The sequence below is a fragment of the Echinops telfairi genome, unplaced genomic scaffold, assembly GCF_000313985.2.
Source record: "Echinops telfairi isolate 266 unplaced genomic scaffold, ASM31398v2 ScPeMD7_6;HRSCAF=24_0, whole genome shotgun sequence".
Classification (NCBI taxonomy): Eukaryota; Metazoa; Chordata; class Mammalia; order Afrosoricida; family Tenrecidae; genus Echinops; species Echinops telfairi.
The window spans coordinates 15,263,687-15,288,835 of NW_022103902.1; the positions used below are offsets into that span (position 1 = coordinate 15,263,687).

The 25,149-nt window shown below is 41.2% G+C and overlaps 1 protein-coding gene across 1 annotated transcript in view; it reads right to left on the minus strand.

The window, feature by feature from the left end:
* The window catches only part of ZBTB20 (zinc finger and BTB domain containing 20), a 428,724-nt gene that overhangs the window by 164,444 nt on the left and 239,131 nt on the right, over nucleotides 1-25,149 (minus strand). The window contains exon 4 of the mRNA XM_004706412.3: nucleotides 21,630-21,669. The gene's annotated coding sequence lies outside the window, so the exon portion shown is untranslated. The remainder of the gene's footprint in view (nucleotides 1-21,629; nucleotides 21,670-25,149) is intronic.

Here is a 25,149-nt window from a genome sequence, read left to right on the forward strand (position 1 = left end):
CCCCCGCCCAGTCACATGGTTTGTTTTGCTTTCAAAAAACTGCTCAGTAAAGCATGCAGGTCATGTGGCAGGTAACAGATCATTGTCCCCAAGCGTTGAAACAAATAGAAAACAAAGTCCCAGACATCGTCACAGAGCTGCACTTCCCTTGCGAGATCCTCTCGCTAAGTAAGGATTGAATGAAACAATAACAGCACAAACAGAACAATATCCGCAGGCTTTTCAAACAGCCACAACCAACTCAGGGTTAGCAGCAGTTCCAGGCCTTGATGGTACAATGATGTCCTCAACCTTTGCTCTCAGACACTGGATCACTCCTGAAGTCACCTTTATCATGCCCCCCCCTAATATCTGTTGAAGATGCCGTTGAAATTAGATCATATTTGTTCCTGACAAAGCGTATGTATATTGTGGCATCACTGGTTTTTAGCTCGATGAAGAGAAAAAAAACAACAACCCTCCAACAACCTTTCATGCTGAGATTTCTCATACTAATTCTCAGCACAGAAGTGATTTTTTTTCAAAAGTTGCATAAAGCCTAGCAAGGTTTAAGTTTTCCCAGCAAAGAGAAAGTGTTTTTCAGCTGTTAAAATTTTCAGATCTTTTTTTTCCTTCCCAATTTGGAGAAGACTCAAAAATGTGTTTGTTTGAAAGTATACACCATTTTATGTACAGAGGTTTGTATACAGTGGGTGCTGTTACAAGGTTTAAAGGGACTTGGTTCTGCAATGAAGAGGTCATGGGCTGTTGTATTGAAACGTCACAAAGTGCACATGGCTTTATGGAAATCTGAGGAAGCACACCCATGCATATGATGTTCCAGAGGCCACTGGCCTCCATTCTTGCTGATAAGATTACTTCTAACCCCGCTGGTGGACTGTTTTTCCTCAAGAGCAAAGTGTGGCCAGGTATGAGCTGAAGACTATTTTAAAGTCAGCTTTCCAAAGACCTTTCTTGCTTCCCAAAGACCTTTCACTTCAGTTGCATGGCACGTCTTTAACCTAAACCTGCTTGAATCCTCATCTTGTTGACTGGGCCAAAGTCGTGAAGAAGTGTTAGCCAAGAAAGAAGAGGGTAAGTTCCTAGAAGGTCTGCCATTTTTCAGTGGGCTTTACAATGGGTTGAATTTTGTTCCTGTCAATCATGTCTTGTTTATCCTAGCTTTTACATCTATGAGTAGAAGCCCCTGGGTGGTACAAATGATTAAATGCTCAACTACTAGCAGAAAGGTTAGCAATCTTATCTGACCTCCGAAGCCTGAAAGGTCACAACCCTGAAAACCCTTTGGAACAATTCTATTCTCCACACTGGGTTGCCATGATGCAGAATCAAATGACATCAACATACCCAGTGGAAGGGATCCCGTGTGGACTAGGGATTTCTTTGCTGTGTTACTGAGGTCATGTCAGTGTAGGGTGCATTTTCAGCCAAATCACTTTTTAAATTGAATTTATCATTGTAGTTTGGGTAACTTTACAGAGCAAATTAATGTTCCATTCAGCAATTTAAATACATTTTGTTTTGTGACATTGGTTGCAATCTCTTCCATGTAGCAGATTCAGTTTCTCTCATTTTCCCCGTGTCCCTCCCTCACCCCCGATCCGCCATCTTTTCTTCCTGGCCTCTCCTGCTTTCTGACCTTTGTTTGGGGCAAATGCTGCCCTTTGGGTCTCATGCTATCCTCTCGACTAACCAGAGTAGCACATTCCTCCCCAATGTTACTTTATATGTCCACCTATGGATTGTCAAACAATCCCTTTTGAGATACAAAAGAGCAAATTAGATACCAAAGCACAGGAAGCGCAGATGAGGGAAGACAGATTCTACCCCACATAAAGATCACCAAGAAGAAACTAAAATGACCCAAGGACCATGTCCCAGAGCTGGCAGAGAAAGACAACCTTTCCCTAGAGCTGATGCCCTGAATTCACACTTCTAGCCTCCTAGGAAAAAATTAAGTTCTGTTCATTATAGTACTTTATTATAGCAGTCCTAAGAAACAACGACGATTAGGCTGGTTGTAGATGTATTGAATGAGGAAATTTATTATCTTTGGCTATTCAAATGTTAAATCTCAGTGGTCCATGGCTTAGCGCTCTGCTCTTATTCTAAAGTTTGATGGTTCTAACTAGCCAGAGGCGTGGGAGTAGAAAGGGCTTGGAAATCTGCTCCTTTAGTGAGTACAGCCTAGGAAACCTTATGGGATCGTTCTATCCGTCACCGAAGGCCACTATGAGTCAGAGCTGATTTGAGAGCACACAACACAACAATCACATTCTTCCTAATTATCTAAGTATGTTACTGCTTGGAAAGTTGCAGCTCAGGCTCTAGAGAGGTAGCAGATTTCTAGCTTGGCAATAAATTATAAGTAATCTCTGCATGCACGCACAGACTTTGGCCCCGACGGAAAAAGAAAAGACTGTTGGAGGCCGTCATGTATTTATCATATGAATTTCAGCAGATTTCCTTATTTTAAATTGTTAGGCCTTAGTTTCCTCGCTTGAGAAGAAATGGAGATAGTCTCATCTCAAAGGTGTAAGACCTAAATGAGAGTTCTCAATATTTTGTTATATCACAGAATACACAGGAAATGACCAATGGCGATAATTTCACAATGCACAGTGTAAATGAGTCATGTTTCTTGCCACCACAGGCAGCCCACACTTTGGCTCCACCAGCCAGCCAGATCCTGCTGCGCCAAGGGTTGAGGAGAGGAATACGGACTGGAAACTCAGTCAGGACACGGGGGGAACTAACGGTGAAAGCGTAGGTGGAAAGCCTGGATGAGGTTGTTGGGCAGATTACAGGTGCTCAACAGAGAGGTAGGCAACCTAAGTCTAGTTAAGGGCCAGGAAAATTCTGTGAATAGAGAAAAAAAGGCAATGTCAAACAAAATGTCACAAGGTCCTAAATAATCTTAAGGGAGTTAAAAAACAGTCAGGGTTTCAAAACAAAGCAAGGAAAGAAGAGCAATTACAACTAAAAGGAAAAAATCGTGGAATTTTTTGTGTGCTAGAAAGAGGAATCCAAAATATAGGGAATACCCAGGGTCCTATTCTCAATGACTCACTCCCTCACCTCACTCACTGCCATAGAGTTCGTGCCAACACCTAGTGTCCCTGTCGGACTGAGTAGCAAGGGCCCATCAGGTTTCCAAGGTTGCAATCTCAAAAGAAGCAGACTGCTGTATCTTTCTCCCATGGACTTGGCTGGTAGGTTTAAACAGCCATCCAGTTTAGCGGCCTAACACTGTCATCATGGAGCCACCTGGTTCTTCAATGAGACATAGAGGTCACGTAATTCTTTATTTTTTAAATCATTTTATTGGTAGCTCATACAACTCTTATCACAATCCATCCATCCATCCATCCATTATGTCAAGCACATTTGTACGTTTGTTGCCATCATCGTTTTCTAACATTTTCTTTCTACTTGAGCCCTTGGCATCAGCTCCTCATTTCCCCCCTCCCTCCCTCATGAACCCTTGATAAGTTATACATTATTATTATTTTTTCATGTCTTGCACTATCCTATGTCTTCCTTCACCCCCTTGTCTGTTGTCCATCCCCCTGGGAGGGGCTTATAGTAGGTCATTGGGAGATCACATAATTCTTAGTGATCAAGAACTTAAAAAAAAAAAGGTAAAAGTATCCCATCTTCTGGTGTAGTTTCTGAAAATGCCAATGGCATTCATCCTTTCCCCTTTTCATTATTGCTTCATTTATTAATTCTCTAGACATTTAGTGGGAACCCGTCTGATGCCTTATATTATGTGTACTTGCAACACAAAGCCAAGCCAATTACTTCACAGCTACTTTAGGATTTATGACAGAGTTGGTCAGACGGTTCTTGAAAAGGAAAAAAAAGAAATCTTTCAGGTTATAACAACCTGCTCATAGTGGTTCCCTTCTAGCACCCATGACCCTGAAACATCTCTTCTCACCTCCTTTTGTGGTGCTGGTATTAAAATCTTGAGTCTATTGTTGTATTTGCTTTTCATAATTAACCTTCATTAACAATGTTATGAGTGCAACTATGAGATTTTACGAGGTCAGTATATTCAAAATAATGTTTTTCATGGCTTTCATGACATACAGAGTATTTACACTAAATTTTCTCTTGCTCTGGATACTCAGGACACTGGCCGCTACCTCTTTTGTGGTGATTTTGCGCATGAGCTGGTGAAAGCACGTGAAGTTCTAGGAAGAGAAGCGAATAAATGAAGCACACTTGTACCATCGCACTCAGTGGCACGCCTCGTCCAGTAGGTCCTAAATATTTATTACTAGACCTTCCTTAGTACAAGTGTTAATATGCTCTGCTGCCAGCCAAATGGCTGGTGGTTTAGTTCACCCACATGCACCTTGGAAGAATGGCTTGGTGGTTACCACTGAGAACCCTGGGGAGCACAGCTCAACTCTGACACACAAGGGGTCCTTTGGAGTTGAGTAGACACAACAGCAAACAAGTTGGTCCTCTTACTACAGTAGAAAGTATAAAACAAGTGGACTCCCACAGCATAATCCAATTCTTTGCATAACTCCTCCAGAAAGTATGGAGCCCTGGTGGCATAGTGATTTATGACCTGGCCTGGTTGGAGGTTCAAACCTACCAGCTGTTCCCTGGGAGAGCGATGAGATTGTCTGACCCTGTAGAGATTGTTAGCCGTGCCGACCCTAAGGAACAGCTCTTCTTGGTCCTATGGGGTAACTTTGAGTCAGAATTGACTCAATGGCAGTGATCCAGAAAACAGTTAGCACTTTCGACTAGAGACTTAGAAAATGCAGAAGACTAAGTGATACTTCAAAGGGTGAGACAGAAACCCCCATCCTTACCATATAGGACATGGTTCAAGAGCCTGGAATTCTTAACGGGAGATGCTACTTTCAAAGAGTGAAATGCTTTGAGGCCTTTAGGAGGATTTTAAAATGTACTGATGATCTTATTTGGGGTATTATTAACATAATATCAATTGTTGCTTTATAAAGACAATTATGGTCCACCTTTTCCAAAGGCCATTCTAATCACTGTTTTGGTTTGGTTAGGTGCAGTTAGTTGTCTGCATAAAGTTACTTCATCTTCTAAATGATGAACTGGCATGTGTGAGTTATCACAGGGAAAAAGTCACTGCTTGGGTGACCTAAGTGGGGTATCACAGCCTTTAAACACAGGAGACTGAAGATACAAGAAACCTGGGCAGACAGCTTGGAACTGTCCCTTCTTATGTCTGCTCCTTGTTTCTATATGGAAAACTACATTTCTCTGACAGTGTATGTGTAAATGTACATCTGCTAGTGTTTTGGCAACTCTGAGTTACCTAAATTAGTTTTGATCAACACTGTCGGATTTTAAAACCCACCAACGTAATAAAAGCAAGTTTTGAAAAAAAAAAAAAACCCCACACAAACAAACCTTACAGTACATTGTGTGCTTTGCTGTTCCAAGCCTCGGCTTCAAGACAAAAGGAGAGCGAGACTTTGTCATTCACTGGCTGTTAATAATCGAGAGAAGATCTGCCAGACAAGCGCCACGAGGGCTCTGTCTGTCTGGACCAGGTATATGCCGCAATACACAAAGGGCTTTGCATGGGGAGAAGAATGAGCGTTCATGGACAATGATGCAGCTTTCTTAATTAAGATTTTCATTACTGATACATACATTAAGTTCTGCAACTGCAAGAGCCAAAGCACTGTCATGTGCAGGTAGATGTCCCTGATTCCATCTTCAGGCAGTAAAGCTAAAACGTATTAAATGTGCACCCGGCAAATGTTGTGGGAGCCTGGAGAGCTCCAGAAATATTTCTGTTGGAATGCAGAGAGGCCCCATTAAAAGCAGATTTGTAATGCCACTAATAGGCAAGAGGGAAGGCCACATCAACAGGCTGTGTGTGTGCCTGTGTGCTTGTGCATGGCAGTGCTTTGAGGTTCTGAACCACAGAACATGGGTAACTAATCTAAGTACAACATCCACGGCTTAGCCTTTGCAGGAACTTCAGTCACTCAGGTTTTTGATGCCTATTGTTAATAAGGAAATAAAGGATTGGTCTGGGGTAGGCTGGGGAAAATAGTTAAGAACCATGCTCAGAGGCAGCCCAGATTGCTTAACATTGTTACTGCTAAGACCTCTTATGCAAGCCCTTCCAGGTTTGCTCAGTCTCTCTGCCTGGGGCTCCGGCTGGTCCACAAGTCAGTGTGGTCTAGCCACGGGTGCACCATTTCCATGAAAGAACCTGGTTATGGTGTGGGGAGACCTTCATTCTTAGATTAAGTTATTTTTACAATAAGAATTTTATTAAGATGTGAGAAAACAAAAACCTTACACCCTGAATTTTAAGGGGTGTGTAGATGTAGAACTCATGGCTCTGATCCCATCTTAACTCAAGCTCGATATATTCAGAGTGACCGGAACAGTGAAGGGTGTGCCGCATGGCCCTAAGATGCCTACCTGGCCTCAAAGCATGCACCTGTTGCTACACAGGGAAGCCCTGTGTCTTCTTTAAAGACACCTCCATCTCTTGGTCACTTAAGGAGCACAGATGAACTCAATGAAAATGTCCTGTTCTCACAATTATCAACAATATTCATTCACTTCCTAATGATCGTATCCATCATTTTAAAAGAAGGAATAAGATAGTATAAAATACCATGCTGGTTTAAAAAGAAGTCTTAACGTATTTGAGTTGTAGTTCTTTATTGATTGGGCAAAGGGAAAAAATTCCAAGTAACAGTGGCCCGTTAAGCTTCCTTTTGGATTTCTGTGCAAAGATCCAGATTTCTGAAGTAGTTTTCTGGATGTTAGACTACATGTCTGAAATTTCCATTTGCCTGCCATGGCAGAGGGCTGGGATGAGTGATAGATACATAGCATCTTGTTGGCTTTTCTACCTGTGTAAGTAAATGATGTTAATGACCGAGGAATCAGTTCTTCATCACACACCTGCATAGAGTGTGGAAAGGCACACACATTGAGCTCAATGAAAGATCATTTTATCACAATGGGACAGAATATATATTAATTCATAATGCACTTCAGGCATTTTCCAGTTAACATACTGTGAAGCTAAACAGTTACCTTGTTTTTTTCTGTTCTTTTAATCTTCAGAGGAGCAGGTTGAACATACGTGTGAAGACCCACAATAGTGAACATTGTTCAAGTAGTGGAGATGGTGGGTAAAAGTTATTCACCAGAAAAACTATTGTAATTAGAGACTTTCTATGACTGCTTTTATGCACCCTTAACTAATTGTTAAGGCAAAATTGAAAGACATCATCAAAGCAGGTTTGGGTCTACTTTTTACTCAAATTCTGTCTGGAGACACCTGATTCTGTTACTCAAGACACAGGGTTAATTCTACATTAGAGGTGAAAATTACTCTCCATGTATTAAAAAAGTTTCAAAATGTACAGCAAGGAAGTAAGGGTGAATCCCATCTTAGCTTACCAAAGCCTGAGAGGCCAGGGGAGCCTGTTCTACATCAATAACCACGAATGGGTCTCTAGGTAGAGGTGGCTATGTCTGATTCATATTCAATAAATTCACATTAGAAGGAATGAAAATAACAGATTACAGGAAGACAGTGCATAAAAGAAGAACCTGATAAAACATACGACAAAACTACTGACATTGTTACTGCTAAGACCTCTTATACAAGAGGCTATGCAAGTGCCCCAGTAGTGATTCTGTGAATAGTCAGTACATTTTTATATAAAAGGAATCCTGGTGGCACAATAGTTAAGCATTCAGTTGCTAACCAGAGGGTTGGTGGTTCAAACCCCCCATTGGGTCAGTGGGTGACAGATGTGATAAATCTAATTCTGTAAAGTGAACTGTCTAGAAAAGCTAATGGGGCAGTTCGACTACGTCCTATAGGGTCACTATGAATTGAAATCGACTTGATGGCACACAATAGCAACAACACATATGTGGACACAGTACACACACACACACACACACACACACACACACACACACACCATCCATTCCTTCCTAGCCTCGACCACGGTTGGGGAAGAAGAAAAGACTGAGGAAGAACATGATAAATATTCATAATATTAATAACATTCAACATTAATCCTCATTATTGTGTCCCTATTTAGCCTCCAAGTATAAGCTATGCTGCAAAGGCGGTGTATAATAAGTTAAGGTTTCTAAAAGCATCATTAAGAGAGTGAGATGTTTAGCAATCTGAGTACTGGGTACACTGAGTGGCCCTCATAGTCTCTAACAACACCACTGGCAGAGCTAAAACCTGGCTCATAATCACACCCTAACACCTCATGGGGCAGGTGACTGCTCAGAGAGAGAACAAAGACCAGTTTACTAGGCCTGGCTCCTACCTTTCTTTGACGCTTGCAGTTGCCTTTCCACGTGTCTTTAATATGCTCTACCTTCATCTGCTTCTGTTTGGACAGTGTACAAGGATTTAAGGCTCACATGACTTCCGCCAAGGAGAGATACAGAAAGTGAGAGTGGGAGGGAGTCCTCCCGGAGCACAAATGCACTTCTTGTGCTGAAGGAGTGCTACAATGGCCACTCAGACAGGAGAGCTTTGCATAACAACTCCTGCTTCTCTGAAAGGTGTGCTGCACTCCTTCTGAAAACCCAGTAGAGTTGCCCCAGCTGCCAGGGATCTTTCACTTTTCCCGGGGAGGGAGGGAGGGAGGGAAGGAAGGAGGGCGGGGAGGGAGGGAGGGAGGGAGGGAGGAAGAGAGAGAGAGAGAGAGAGAGAGAGAGAGAGAGAGAGAGAAGGTGGAGGGCATTGATGACATAGCTTTTCGTACTTTATTTATGAGAACATCGAGAAATCTCTAGCTACATCTGGTAGAAGCATAGTGTCAATTCTACCCTAGAGACAGGGATGAGGCAATGTTGCCACTGTGTATTGTTCCCATCCCAATAATTTACTGATTCTGGTTGGTGTCAGATGGCAGAGCTCAGATGATCATTTTTATATTTATGGGAGTGAACAATGAGCCGGCTCCTTTCAGGGATGCTGATGACAAATAAACATAAATGTATCTAGCAAGGGGTAGTACTAAACTTCACTGCCAGTAACTTTGCAAACTTTGTTTGGTGTTTTGGTCCACACAACGTTCCCAGAGAGCGCGGCAAGAGTGAGTGTCAGTCTGAGAGTGGGAGAAAAGAGAGCACTTGAGGGGACTTGCAGCACTGTAGGGAGCACTGCATTGCAATAAGGAGATGTGGTGGTGCTGCGGGGTAAGAGCTGGGCTGCCTGGGTGGCTATGGGAGTGGGCTGGCTGTTTGGTTTTGACTGTACAATAATGAACAAAGGAAAACACATGGTAACATCCTTTGTGTTGGCATACACATTTTTATTGTATCATGCATCTTTTCATTGTTGATTTACAGCTATTTAAAAAGGATGAGGGGTAGGTCACAAATATCTCCCCAGTTTTTGATATTTTCTGCCAAAGGGATTTTTTTTATTTTCACATAACTAATTTAATATATTTTTCTTTAAAGTTTTCAGGCTTTCATTTCATGCTTAAAGAAGGCATCTCATACTCTTAAACTTGGCAGTATTTGGCAAAGGGTACACTTTTTGCAATTACAAAATTAGGATGCTGAGAAATAGTCTTTTTCTTAGTTGTTAAAGGTATAAATTGATTAAACTTTACTAGAGAACAGGTTACCAATATATACATTTACTGGGATAGTTCCACTACTTGGAAAATATCCTAAGGAGATAACCAGGAAAGTGCATAAAAATACATATATGTGTGTGTGTGTGTGTGTGAAGAGACAGTTATTATGCATATTTTAGCTGGAAGAAATCCAAATATCATTCATGTTTCTTTCCAATACATTCTGGTATACTGATTACTAAAATATAGCATAGCTATCAAAATGATAATTTAGATATTTATTAACTTGGAAAAATGCCTATTAGATGTTTTCTTTAAAGGATAGATTACAAAGCACCAAGTGCCTTACTTTCTTATTTTGAAAAGAGAGAGACAAAGAAATAGGAGGAAAAAAGACAAATAGAAATGTGTGGATATATAATTCCCAAAAAAAGTTTATAGAAATTATCTCTGGGTATAGAAATTTTGAATGAATTTTATTTTCTTCTGTAAACATCATCATTGTAACTAATGAAAACAAAACAAAATGCACAACTTAAGATCTTATTTTGAGACTACGAAGAGCCCTGGTGGTGTAGTGGTTACTTACTGAGCTGTGATCCCCAGGGTCGGCAGTTTGAAACCACCAGCAGACGGGGCTTTCTACTTCGGTAAACAATTACACTCTTGAAAACCCACATGAGTGGGAGGTGGTGTATGTGTGTGTGTAGGTGGGGCTGGTCCACTATGAGTCAGTATTGACCTGATGGCACTTTGCTTTGTTGGTTTGTTTACTAAAAATTAGAATTCTTACTTTAGAGCTTAAATAAAACCCTGCATCAACCCCTTAAAAGTTGCAATATGCTTTTCATAGTTATTAACAATTAGTAACTCTCTTAATAGGGTGATATCATTGCCTGTTCAATTCCTTGATGGGTGACATCACTGCCTGCCTACAGCTTTTTCCCTTCAAATCTGATGATTTCATGTGATACATTGTTGTTCTGCTCTGAAAGGACTTTAAAATCTAGAAGCTCAAATACTGGAAAGACCCTAAATATCTACATCAAGGTCATAGTTAAGTACATTTTGGAGTTTTTATATGATAGACTATTATTCAGAGATTACTGTGATGTTTTAAAAGTTTTTAAATTGCATCAGGAAGCACTTATTATATAACATTGAGTTAAAAAATAGGCGACCATGCTATCGTATAATGAATATTCAATTATGTTTAAAATCCTGAGAAGCGACCAGAGTGTGCAAAAATTTTTAATAGTTGCTTCTCTGTAGTGGGATTATGAATGTTTCCCTTTACTCTATGCTTTCTTAATATTTTATGATAAGTGTGAATTATAGAATCATGGCAGAACTAAAAATAAATAAAAAAAATACAGCTGCTCAACAGCTGCCAAAGTTTACCCCAGATGTATCTGTAATTTAGTTTGAAGTCAAGTGACCTTAATTTCATTTCCTAAAGTGAATCTAGTAGAATGGAATGTGTTCAATCAAGGAAAGCAGCCAACATCACCACGTCTTTCTAAGCCTCCATTTTATAATGCCTAGAACAAAGCGGAGAAAAGGATCCTCTTCTATGGAAACTGGGGCCATCTCCTGCCTTCTGATGCGCTTCCTAGTTGCGGCCAGCTACTGGACTTTAACTGGTCCACAGTCCTCTGATGTGTCTCCGCCTGGAGGCTGTTTCTGATGGCTGGTGGGGGGCTATCACTAGAAATGGAGACCAGTCCATTCATTTCAAATGGGAGTTTCCTTCCAATAACAATAAGGAGGTGTATATAAACGTCACAAAGTTTTCTTTCAATTTCTTTCCTCTTTTTTCCCCCATCCTTTCCTTTCTCTTTCTTATACTTTCCCATTACTTCTCTCTAGCTCTCTTTCAAACAAGTAGTTTGACCCTCAAATCTTAATATGTAGAAAACATTCTCACTATACCAACCAACTCCAGGGATGGAGATGATCTAATTGTTCCTCAATGACCCTATTTTACTCCAGTGATGATGAGAGAAATCAGAGTTGGTATCTATACATGTCTGATAACATATTAAAGGGTTGGTAATAAAGTGAGTGGGGTGTGTGCTGAGCTGCTAACCACAAGGTCTGTGGTTCAGACCCACTGGCTGTGGTGTGGGAGGAAGATGAGGCTGACTGCTACCATAAAGATTTAATAGCCTCAGTAACCATCAAGGGCATTCTACTCTGTCAGGTAAGGTCACGATGAGTTAGAATTCACTTGATGGCAGTGAATTTGGAATTTTGGTAAGGCAGAAAAGAGAGATCTTTTGAGAAATCAATAAAATGATTAGATAAACTCAGGTTGAGGAGGAGGAACAGGCAAATAAAAGAGGGGGAAAATGATGTGATTTTCTTAGTGTCTTTTGTTAAAGGCTTCCTCATCACCTAGGTTTTATCCTTTTTATGCCAGATGGAAGCCTTCAAACTTCCTTAGACTGTGAGCTATTTGAAGTCAGGAGAGGTGCCTTATTCACCACTGTCTCCTTGGTATCAAGAACAGTGCTTGAAGCAATGTAGGACTTCAACTCAAAACTCATTGCCATTGGGTTGTTTCCAGCAATTCTTTAGGACAGAGTAGAACTGCCTTGTCAGGTTTCTAGGCTGCACATTTTTATGGGAGTTGAAAGTTTAATTTTCTTCTCCCTTGGATCTGCTGGAGGTTTTCAACAGCTGGTGTTGCAGTCAGCAGCCCAACAAGTACCCTCTGAACCACCAGGGCTCCTTGATGTGCTCAACAGTTGCTGGATAAGTGGAACTGAGCCCGTTTCACTGTCCTTCGATAGCCGCTGTGTGCTAGAGCGCCAAGTGCCTTTTCAGACATCGGAGTGAAATTCCATCAGAATTTGAATTCAAATTCTCATTTTCCCCGCTGCGCTTCCTCTTTCATGACTGCTGGAGACAATCACACAAAAGGTAGATGAGTAGCATCATATCTCTATCAAATTCATCTGTACCTTTACTGCTGCCCGGGAGAATCCTACTGTGCTTCTCTGCTCAACTGGCTGTCCTCTTTGTCCCAGGATGGATTTCAAGTCTTCACTTTCTTCAATTCTCTTCTCCACTTATTTTTAGTGGCAATTCGACACTCTGGAAGCCATCATTTGGTACATCTCCCAAGCTCTCAGTATCAAACACATGGGTAGGCCTCTTCCTTTTTTGGCTTATAATAATAGATGTTTGTCCTTCTATCTCACAACTTTATTGGATTTCTCTCTCTGTTGTTTTCTTTACATAAGACTACAAACACTGGAAGCTCTTCCAAGCTTCTGTCACCACCCTTTCCCTCTCAAGCTATTTGTCTAGCTCTGTTTTCTCTTTTTACAGAAGAACTTCTAAGAGTTGTCCATGTTTGCAGCTTCTGTTTCTGCACCACTCACTCATTCCACCATCACCTCAACAGAAGAGCTTTTGTTGAGGCTTTTTTTGTAGGGGAATGGTGGGGGGAGAAAGGGGAATGAGTTGCAGTAATTGACGTATAACACTCCCCTTCCCCTTGCCCAGGGTGATGAACAACAGAAACATGGGTGAAGGGAGACAGCGGACAGTGTAAGATATGAAAATAATGATAATTTATAAAGGGTCCATGAGGGTGGGAGGGTGGGTGAGGGACGAAAAAAATGAGGAGCTGATACCAAGGGCTCAAGGAGAAAGAAAGTGCTTTGAAAAGGATGACGGCAACATATGTACCAATGTGATTGACACAATGGATGTATGGATTGTTACAAGAGCTGTAAGAGCCCCCAATAAAATGGTTTTTTTAAATGTTTATTTTTTAAATGTTTATTTTTTGAAATAAATATATATTTTCAGACCGTATCTGACCTCTCAGCAGTACTTCAACTAGTGATTTCTGTGTTCTTTGCAATTCTCTTCCTTTGGCTTCTGTATTGTTTGATTTTTGTTCCTATCTCTTCAGCTGTTCCTTCTGTGGATTCTTTACAGCCTCATTTTTTAACTACCAGCTACTTAACTATTAAGGGATCTTCAAGGCTGTTCCTGGGTGATATCCACCATGCCCCCAGCTCCATGTACCACTGCACCTTGGTTACACTGAACTGGTAACGCCAGCCTTCACTTTGCTCTGACTTCCAATTGTATATACTCAGGTGTCTATTCAGTATGTCCACCAATATGTATCAAAAGCACCTGAAAGGCAAGATCTCAGAAAGAAAACATACAAGCTTTCTTCCACCCCAGTCCTCCTTTTGTGTCTCATCGAGCTGTGAACAGCATCCCCCCCACACACACACCACCACCAAATATGGCTCTGTAAGATGAAAACAAGAGTCCTGGTTGTGTAACTCTCTCATCCTCACAGCTGATCCCAAAGCAAGCACCAAGTCTTTTACTTCTGGATTATTTCCAGTGCCATTCATTGTTTCCCCCTCTATTCCCAGTGAAATCACCCTAGTCTATCTTTTGTCTAAAGGGGTCCTTGGGGTGTAGCGGTTATGAATTGCGGTACTAACCACAAGGTCAGCTGTTCTAAACCACCAGCCGCTCCATGGGAGAAAGATGAAGTTTTCTACTCCCATCAAGCGTGCGAGTCTCGGAAACTCCCAGGGGCATGTCTACTCTGCGGTACAGGGTGGCTAGGAGTCAGCATTGACTCGCTGGCAGTGAGTCTGGCTTTCTTTTGGATTTCTTGTCGGCTCCATGACAATAGCCACCTTGCTCATTGCCCATATCCACGTTTCCTCTTTCCAAGCCATAACTCCATTTGATGTTTGTATGTTAACTTTGAATTTTGAGATTAACGTGCAGCTGTAAGAAAGATTTCAGAGAAATCTAGTATAAACATCCAGTTTCAGCTAATTATAACATCTTGCATGACTAGAGTATAATATCACAATTGAGAAGCTGACATTGATATTATGCATGCACTTTATTCAATTTTAACCAGAAGCACTGTGGTGTTTGTATGTATTTAGCTCTGTGCAATTTTACCACATGTGTATATTTGGATGACCACCGTCACAGTTATGATACAGAACAGTTTCACCATAAGGATCCCTTATGTTAGTTACCCTTTTACAGCCTTCTCCTCCTCTCTAGCCTCTGCTCACCACTACTCTGTTTTTGACCATTTTCTCGTTTTCAGGATGCTACATCAGTAGACGCGTAGAGGATGTGATCTTGCAATTGTTTTTCAATGGGCATGACTTCCCTGTGAAAAACTGCGTCGTTGGGTGTATCTCTAGTGTCTCTGTGTTTATGCAGAGCATGGTAGGGATAGATCACAGTTTGTGTCACCATTCACCACTGAAGGCCATTTGGATTTCCCCCAGATTTTGGCTATGATGTATGGTTGCTTTGAACATTACATCTCACAGATTTTTGTGTAAACATATTTCCGTTTCTCTGGGATAAATGCCCAAGAGTAGTACTCTTGAGTTTACTGAAATGTGGTCACTGCTTTTCAGGCAGATAATCACAGATCCTAGTTCTATCTTGACTACTTACTCTGTGTTCTCAGGAAAATTACTCAAAGGTGCTCAAATATTAGTTTCCTTATTTGAAATATCAGAATTATACCAGCACCAGCTTAATAGGATACTTTGCATGTTAAACCAGATAGCCATGAGCATTATTTGATCCAGGACTGAAATACAGCAAACATTCAATAAATGCTTTTTTCTTATTGCTATTAGTAGTCTGACAAGAGATTGTGGGGTTTATATTATTTCTTCCCAGCTAGGTTTTAGTCCACTATTTTCATTTATTGCCTGAGCCACAGGTTTTGATTTCCAGACACCTAAAAGATGCTCAGTTTAGGCCTAGGATAAGTCTGTGACTACTGATTCCAATTTCAAGTCAGTCCTTTTAGTGGACCAGCATCTTATTTGGCTTATCATCTCTGGTTCTATTTTCATTTCTCTCAATGCTTTGTCTTCTTGTTTTCCAGCTTGAGGATCATCATACTGGTAAAATGCCTCTTCCCCTTTCCTAATTTCCAGAAATACATGTTTCTTAAACATGTTCTGCTTCTTGCCACCATCTGTATGCTTCCCCATGGAAACAGGGTGAACCATCTTACTAGCAAAAAACCACCCCCTTATCCATGGTGCCCAATGATCCAAGTGTAAGTTCAGGCATGTAGTCTCGTTCTCCTTTTCCTATTAACTCAGTGGGAGTTCTACAAACCCTCTGCCACTGAATTGATTTGGACTCACAGTAACCCTAAGGCGGTACATCTTTTTGGAAGCTGAAAGCCTCATCTTTCTCCTTTGGAGCAACTGGCTGGTTTGAATTGCTGACCTTGAAGTTAGCAGATGAATGTTTAACCAACTAAGCCACTTAGTGAAGTTATGTTCCCAAAGCAAGTCCAAAATTTCCCTTGGGATAACTCAGCCAAGGTCTAGAACAAAGGAGAAGGATCAAGCCTGCCCATCTTCCTTCCCACACTAAGCTGTGTACTTCAACACAATTAAAAAAAAAATGTTTGGTGCTTTATCTATCAGTTCTTTGTTTTATTCTCCAAAGGTCTGAGAATGTGGATCGTGAGTAGGGTACTACTTAATGGACCTGCTTTTGTTTGGAATATCATTCTTTTATCCAACACCTTTTATACATTCCTCCCATTTTTCAAGACCCAGATGAATCACACTTATATTAAGCATTCTATCTCTCAAGGTCCTCTCCCCTGAATGAACTCTTACAAAACTTGTTCAACTGGAACATTCCTTCTGACACTTAGTCATCTATTGTTTTATATGCACACAAGACACTCAATAATACCTTCCTTTTCTAACTCTATTTTAAGAGCAAGCAAGAGAACGTGGTTTATCCTTTGCTTTCCCATGATACTTTGTATAAAGTAAGTCCTTAGTAAAATCTTATGGGATGAATGTACTTGGCCAGTCTGCTAACCAGGCTTTGTTTGACCTGAAGGCTCAAGTTAAAATTGCTGTTGCTCAGTGACTGGATGATTCCGGAGGAGGAATAGTGGTTGACAAGGAAAGAAAAGGTTAAAACGGGGTTTTCCCTGTGGTGTGTATCTGTATGAGTCTGCACACACACACACACACACACACACACACACACACACACACAGATGTAGTGGAACTTGAACTCACTTGGGTAGTGATTTTATTTTAGTTAATGTACTCTGCCATGTTCCCTTACCTAAAGTATATGCTGCTCTTGGTCTGCTATGCAGAAAGACTAACAGAAAATCAAGCAGAGGGATGTTTAGGGTATGTTAGGTAATGTTCCCGGCTGTGGTAATGATTCTTGAATTAGTCAAAAGTTTTTAAAAAATCATAGGGACAACTACCATGGGGTGGGCGGGGGAGGGGGGGGGAGGAGGATATTGAGGTGGAAGGGTCCTGAAGATGGTATCTGAGAAATATAAGAAAGTGAATATTTTAAAGATCATGGAATTTAATTTATTCAACCTAAATGCATAAAAGTACAGGTGGGGACATTATTTATGCAGGTATATGCAAATCACTTTATAAAATAGGCAAAGCCCTTCTGCTTTTTATAAGTTGCCAAGGTGGTTCCTGATATTTTAAAAGCTATGCACCTTTACGGTACTTTCCTAAGAGTCGGAATCTCTCAGTTGGATTCACTGTCATTGTCAAAGCAAGTTGATTTTTTCCTCTCCTCTGGGATATGTATAAGATGCTCATAACCATCATAAAAGAGTGGTTCCCACAGAGGTGGGACTGGAAAAATCCCCTGGAAATTGCTGAGAAGCAAGTCACAATGTTCAAAGCAGAGAACACAGGCTTTGAAAACATGAACCCATGTGACCTCTTGAATGTAGTCCAGTGAATTCCAGAGCTCAGAAACATGGGGCCCGGCTGTGCATGCCATATTGGTGTTATAAGACTGGCAGTAGGCTGGCCGTGCCATGGTCTATTTCAAACTCCTTCACAGTGCCCAGTGTTGCATGTTCCCGGATGACATTTGGTTGGCAGAAGCTGGGCCTCCAAAGCTGGCAGTCTGGAATGCAGCCCACTGTGTTTTGACAAACACATAATTGACCATCTGATCACCAGCCTACACTCTGCTCTCAGGTCACTGGAGGGTCCCAGGCATTCAATAGGTCCCTGCTCCTCACCTTGCTCATCTTCTCAAATCTTACTCCAGAAAGCAAGATAGAGAAGATTGAAAAAACACTCCCGCACAGCCTCCCATTTGCAAAAGCGAGCACACTACACAAGACATAAGCTGTTGAGAATTTCCTTTAAATTGGCCTGGAAGCCCAAAGTGAACAAGAAAAGCACATTTATGGTGAACTCTAATTCAGTGAAAAGGAATGAATACACTGAGTCGTTTCAACACCCGGCTGTGCATAAGTTGCAATTCAGTTCAATGACATGGAACTTCTGCCCAGAAAAAGGCAGCGATGGGAATGTGATAGGAAATTGGGGCACTGATTGACTTTAGCGGGGGAGGAGGGCATTATTAAGAAATCATTTCACTTCAAGTGAAAGAAGAGGTAAACAGGACCTTGGGAATAGCTTCTCCTTATTCCCCTGCCCACTGGTTAGTAGGCAGGACACACCCATTAGAGACCTGTAGAGACCCCTAGAATCTTCAGCAGAACTGTGATTTTGGGAGCTGAGTGAGGTCATATTCAGACTGAGGTCTGTGGTTAAGCTCTCATAAAGAAATATTTTAGTCTAAAATGTGGCCCCACACAACACATTAGCCTTTCTCCTAGAAGGCAAGGATTGTGCACCGGGGCCAAGATATGCTGGACCTACGCAAATGCCAGTGTCTAGTTCAATACTGCCAGATCCTCTCTCCACCCATTCCCATCCTCACTGTTCACTTTTCACCTGGTCTCCCTATTTGCATGCTGCCACCAGAGAGTTCTCTTCAAAATACAAGTTTGTTTAAAGTTCTTCAAAGCCCCCTCAAGCCTTCAGAACCAAGTACAAATTCCTTTGTGTGGCACATGCAGCCTTCCATGATTGGACTCCTGCCTACTGCCCAGGCTCATCTCTTTGTGCTCCCCTCCCAAGGCCTGGGATCCAGCCATACTGAACTACTCTCCTCTGTATCTGAGGCCACGGACCTTTGAAAATATTCTTGCTGTTTCCGTTAATTCTGATCACCTTTTCCTTCCCTTCTCCCTCATTCATCCAGTAAACCGCAATTCACTCCTTTCGGTTTGAAGACTCAGCTTGGGAATCACCACACCAAGCAAATGGGCACTCCCTTCTGGCACCCCTTACAGCATCTTATGCATGTTTCCACTCCAGACCTTATCTACACGGTATGGTCTCTATTTACTTATTTATCTCCTGAACTGGACACTGAGCACCTTAACAGCAGGCAACAATTTTTACTTATCTTTGTTTCCTTAGTACCAAGCACAGTGACTTGCAGGCCATAAATGTATACTGACTGAATAAAGATCTAGAAGTGATGATTGCTTAAAATGAAGGCACGGTATAGTATGCGCTTCTGTGGGTTTAAGCATATGTATGGTGGGAGTCTATTAGCAAGTGAAGGAAGGCAGGAAGTGCCAACGAGAAAGCACTTTTTGATGGCTCTCACTGCAGCTTGGGATGGCCTGGGGTGAAAGTAAAAATGAAAGCTAAACGGTGTGATTGAAGAATGTCTTTTTGAACAAAAAATGCCACTGAGGTATTTCGACACTTAGTTTTAAATACTGAAAGGTCCTGTCCTGAACGCAACTCTCAGCCTGAACTGAAAAGAGGCCTACATTATAGGCACAGAGACTCCTAAATAGGGCAATTCTGTACTAACTGCTTCAAGGCAGCATGGCAGGTTGCGGAGGGCTCCCCTTACATTGTGTGCCAGTGTACTGGGAAAGATTGGCCCTCCAGAAGTCTGGGTAAGACAAAGCGAGAGCTGTTGGATGAGACGCAGTGCCAAGGAACGAAGGCAGGCAGAAGTCTGCACGTATCTGGGGAGGCAAGGCAGAGGGGTAGAGGAGATTGGAGCCAGAAGGACTGGGGCAAATGCGCTGATCTGTGCCAAAGGAACTTTCCTTTTGCTGGGCCCCTGGGACACCATCCCTGGAGTCATCGGCTGTGTTCTGGGGCATTTGAGGACACCACGGCTGCCAAAGGCCCTGTCATCCTGATGACATAAGGCAGCCTCAGGGTTTGGAACAGTCCAAGCAAGCATGAACCCTGGCCCATGGATGGGTACAGGAACAGGCTATGAACGCATTACATGTTACCCTTATCTCTGGTTAGAAATATACAATCTCTCTAGAAGCTGCTGGACTGATAGATGATGTAGCATTGAATTGGTTTCACATTTTCCTATGAGCCAGAGACAGCTTTTCAATTACATTTTCCCCCCCTCTCTCAAAGGTCTCTCCCTTGATTTCTAATCTGTGACACAGGTCTCCAGTCCCCTGTACAGCTTGTGTCTGAGGCTCGCCCATAGTGCTGACGTCATAATAGCTGAGTGTGCGGGCAGGAAGTGCACTGTGCTGACTCATCCCCGGTGATGTGAGGATTAATGCCTTGTCTAACACAGAGCTATTATGTGAACTGTTTTTACACAAAAGAAGTGAAACAGAAATGATTTGCCAGTCAGAGGGCTAGAAATATGCAGTGCTAGGTAACTGAGAGGAAGGAGGTGGAGAAATGAAGTGGCAACCAAAAGCGGGCACACTGATCTCCGCTAAGCTGGCACTGATAGACCCAGCCCATCAACACCCAGAATAACCAGACTTGTCACGGGCTGCTAGGACCCATCCCTGTTGTATAATGAATTATACGCAGCACTCATCTTTGGGGACTTTAATCAATTTCCTTTTGTCATCGAATAAATGTCACGTTAGACGTCAGCCTTAGCATCCTTTGGAGGATTCTGCTCCCCTACACATATTTACCAGTAGCTTTGAGGAATGTTAATAGAAATCATACTCCAGCACACACACCAAATAAAGCCTTGGGAGCCCTCCTTCTGACTATAGCTTAGAACAACCTTCCTAATGCCACGACTCTTTAATACAGTTCCTCATGTTGCGGTGACCCACCCCCCAACCATAAAATTATTTTCGTTGCTACTTCATAACTGTTATGAATTGGGCGACCCTGTGAAAGGGTCGTTCGACTCCCAAAGGGGTCACGACCCACAGGTTGAGCACCGCTGGCTTAGAAGGACTAACTTGGACTGAGGAGGAGAAGTGAAGTAAGATATTCTCTTGTTGTGAATAAGGGGCAGAGGGAGAAGTGGCGCGAAGGATGCCAGTGATTATTTATGGCATTGCGTGAGTTTCACTCCCTGTACTATCTCCTGGGGGGTGTCTCATGCAACAGCTTCAGATATTTGGGATCTTTGCTACAGAACTTCTTTTAAGCAACTCGAAGTATAATATTTCATAAGCCATTCGCTATAAATTAAGTTAGAGATTTAAATCATAAATATCCTCGTTTCATCTGAAAAAAGTAACCCCCAACCCCCCAAAGATTTGCCACCTTTTTCATAAAGAAATCATATGGTCCATAAACCTACTGACACAGGAAAATCCTGGATTTCTATTTTTCCTGTAGACTTATAATTTTGCTCACGATTTGAGCCCATTTCCTTTTCAGTGTAATACTTCTTAGTAAAAAGAGATTAGATATTTTGTCAATAAATAAAATCTCTGATCTCGAAGCTAAAATTAAAAATGATTGAACCTAGGAACGAATGTATAAATGTAGACTAAATAATCGCCCATTGATTGACAGTGAGCAAAAAAGCCCAACTGTTGCTGGTTTCTGGCTGAAGGACATCAGTCACAGTTTAGCAGAGCACTAACTTTTGCAAACAGCAGCTGCAGCTGGGTAAAAGGCAGCCTTTATAGAAGTACAAAGTGGCTTGGGCCACTGGCCTTTTGGGTCACTCTCACGGATGGCAACTGCCACGACCAACAACATCGCCCTCAAACACAAAAGAAGCTGGGAACCATACTGAAGACACGCTGGAAACCACAACGAAGTCCGCCAGAAAACACGCCAATTTGAAGACCAAACCTTCCCATGTCTGATACCTCTATGAAAGTGGACAAGAAAAAGGTTTACTTACATGAAGAGAAGGGGCAGGCTGCTGATTGATGATCAAGGAACTGAAAAGCAAAGAAAAAGCAAGGAATTAAAAGGCAACCAAACTGAAGTATAAATGGAATTGGTTGATCCTCATGGACCAAATAGTATGAACCCAATTTTGCCACCTGTAGACCCCAAAGAAAGGAAGCTATATCTTAGAACAGTGGTTCTCAACCTTCCTAATGCCACGACTCTTTCATGCAGTTCCTCATGTTGTGGTGACCCCCCCAACCATAAAATTATTTTCGTTGCTACTTCATAACTGTCATTTCGCTACTGTTATGAATTGGGCGACCCTGTGAAAGGGTCGTTCGAATCCCAAAGGGGTCACGACCCACAGGTTGAGCACCGCTGGCTTAGAAGGACTACAATGAGGAAGTACTTGTCAGCACAAGGAGTCAGCATATAGAGTATTAACTAGAGCTGTGGTGTGTAATACTACAGTCATTCACCTCATTTGTCTACTCACAATAGTCAGAATTAACTAAGAATTAATGAAAGTTTGGCTCCTAAGTCACACGAGCCCCAATTCAAGGGTTTGACAGCCACAGGTGACCAGTGATTATTAGCTCATCAGACATGGAACATCTCTATCACAGCAGGATGTTCTTGCTCTATCACTACAGTGACGTCTACTGGGGTAGCACTGACTAGAATAGGTAAAAACTGTACTCTGGGGTGTGTGATTCATTGTAGCCTAACAGAGATTATTAAAACCCCGATAAACTTCTGCTCATTTTAAGGGTACATTTAGTCTAGACATGCCCAACACCACCATGTGCTGTTACCCTTCATTGCTACTGTGAATTTGGTGAGGTCAGCCTTGGTTCTTTGGCTTCCTTTTGTCACACTACTCTGTTTCAACAGTCTAGGAACAGTTTTACTACAGTGGGAAATAATCTGATAAATAATTCTCAAGGAAAATATTTACCCCTAAAACAAATATTTCTAATGATGGAAATTTCAGGGATCAGGCCAGGAATAGTTATTTGGGGGGCACTGATCTTAACTGTTTCTTATTCTGTGTTTAATCAAATAATTCTCCTTTGCAATCTTACACTCCCAAATCAAGTAAGCTATTATAGTACTTGTCTACCTGCCATTGTATTAATAGCTTCTCTTATGGAAGGATAAAATGGAAATATTATCAGATTCATAAGAAATTCATAACCCAAAGAAGGATGCTGTGAAAACAAAGCAACGCTTCCCATTAAGCCCTCCCGAGGACTTAATCTAGGAATGCCTTGTCTTGCTGATGCCATGATTTTACCCACTTCACACAAGGCTTCAAGAAACATGTACAACAAAGTTTGCCAAAGGACATGGTGGAGAAGGGCCTGGTAAAATAGTCCGCACCCAATAAGGGAAAAGCAGGGAAATAGCAATTAGAGAGACTTTACTTCCCAGAATGAAGCGAATGAATGACCTTCTACAAATGACCATTGTAGTAACTCCCCAAAGACATGGTCTTCCTTTTATCACCAATACGAAACCATCCCAATCACACACGATTGTAAAGGGTGGTGTTCTCCTACATGGACAAGAAGCGTTATGATGAAAATCTTCCTTCAGCCTGAGTCATAATGCATGTGCATACAAGAAAGGCTGGGGTCTCGATGCTTTCAAATTGTTTTTAAAAATTGATGAGTTTAATGAGATTTTTAAGCAGGATAATTAGATTATATATGATTCATTGGAAGTACATATAAATCTGAAATAAAAAATAGAGTCTGACTAATCTTCAAAGACTTTAAAGCTCTTAAGTTTTCCTATATTCTATTCTCTTTTATAAGCCAGTATGATGTGAGGGTAGTGCACTGGTGCATTCTCTCCCTCACTCTCTTTCCACCTCCTTCTTTCTCTTTCTGCTCCCTCCCTTCCTTCCATTTCCCTTCTCTACCATTTTTCCATATTTTGAACGTAATTTCCTTCCCAGTCCTTTGGGAATAAAAGGAAGAATATTAGTAGTGATTTTATCTGGAATATGGTCAATTATGATTTTTTTCCTGTTGTACATTAGAAGCCAAATAACTCTCAATAATATGTTATGGTCTTCTTTAAATATAATTTGTATTTCTTATGTTCTCACATCTAAGCAATAACTTTCTTTTAAAACTTTCCAGGCGGAATTAGCATATAAATTTTAATAAATCAAAATTGTGCCCAGAGTGACTAACACTTCCATGGTCTGGAATGAAAACTATCTTTCCTGGATGTCAAATGAGGCCCAGACTGCCATGACAGGAATCTAAGATAGAGTGAAAAATTACAGTATGTATGTCATAATCTTAAGACAAACTAAAGCCAAATGAAATTGAAGACTTTATTGGCCATAATTGTTGTCCTTATATATTAATGCAAAACCATAACACTGAACTAAAATTGAATACTAAAACGAAAAATTTAATCTTGGGTTTTTATACAATTCATAAATGTTCATAAATGTCAAAAGACCCCTCCTTCTTGATTAAATTACGGTTTGTTATGTGATTTGAGTATATGTTTAGATCCACATAGATTTATTTTTGTTCAGTTCAAATTGTTATTTTACTGATATGTACCATTCCTGTCTAAATGATATTCACCCTCTATGTCTACAAATTCTTTTAATCTGAAATGAAAAGAATTATCTTTAATAGCTTCAGGTAAGATTAAAGTTTTTACATCAGCCTTCTAAGTTCAAAGTACAAATACCTAGTAAAGAATATAAAATAGCAAAGTACAAATAATTGAGAGCATTAACGTGGGAAAAGGGACAAGAGTAGAGAGAGGAGAAGGAGTGGTAACCTGTAGTGGGGGAGTCTAATCTTAGCTTTAAGATTTCAGAGTAGAAACTATTACATAGAGTCCATCTCCAGGGAACTAAAACTATTTATTAATTACAACTTTAAACATGATTCAGTTCTAATTTCAATCTTTGAAATATGCTAGGGCAGTGATTGTGAACCTCTCGAGGAGATATAAGTCTGTATGAGAGTCACTCCTGCCAGAAAACATTATGTTTCAAGTGACTCCCAGAACCCATGAATCCCATGTTAGTAACCTTTGACCAAAGGAGAAAGAGAAGCAAGTCCTTTATCAGTTCCACTGCTTATTAACTCTAGCAGATTCTAACAAAATAATATAGACTTTATTTACTACTAATCAAGGCGATACATTTATTCACTCCTGAGTTCAAGTAGGCTGAAATCAGGAGTAAATAAAATATATAAACAATAGGGTTCTAGGTGTGTGTGTATGTGTGTGTGTGTGTGTTGGGGGACCTGAACGGGGGGCAGGCAAGACATATACCAAACCAAACCAAACTCATTGTCATTGTGTTGAATCTGACTTATACCAACCCCAGAGGATGGAGTAAAAGAGTCCAGGACATAACCCACTATGTCACCAGACCTCTTTACAGTAAGTTCTGCAAAGCCACTGTCATGAATCAATTCTGGCTCTTAGCAACCTTATATAGGGTTTTGGGGATGGTAAGTCTTCACAGCAGTAGAAAGTCT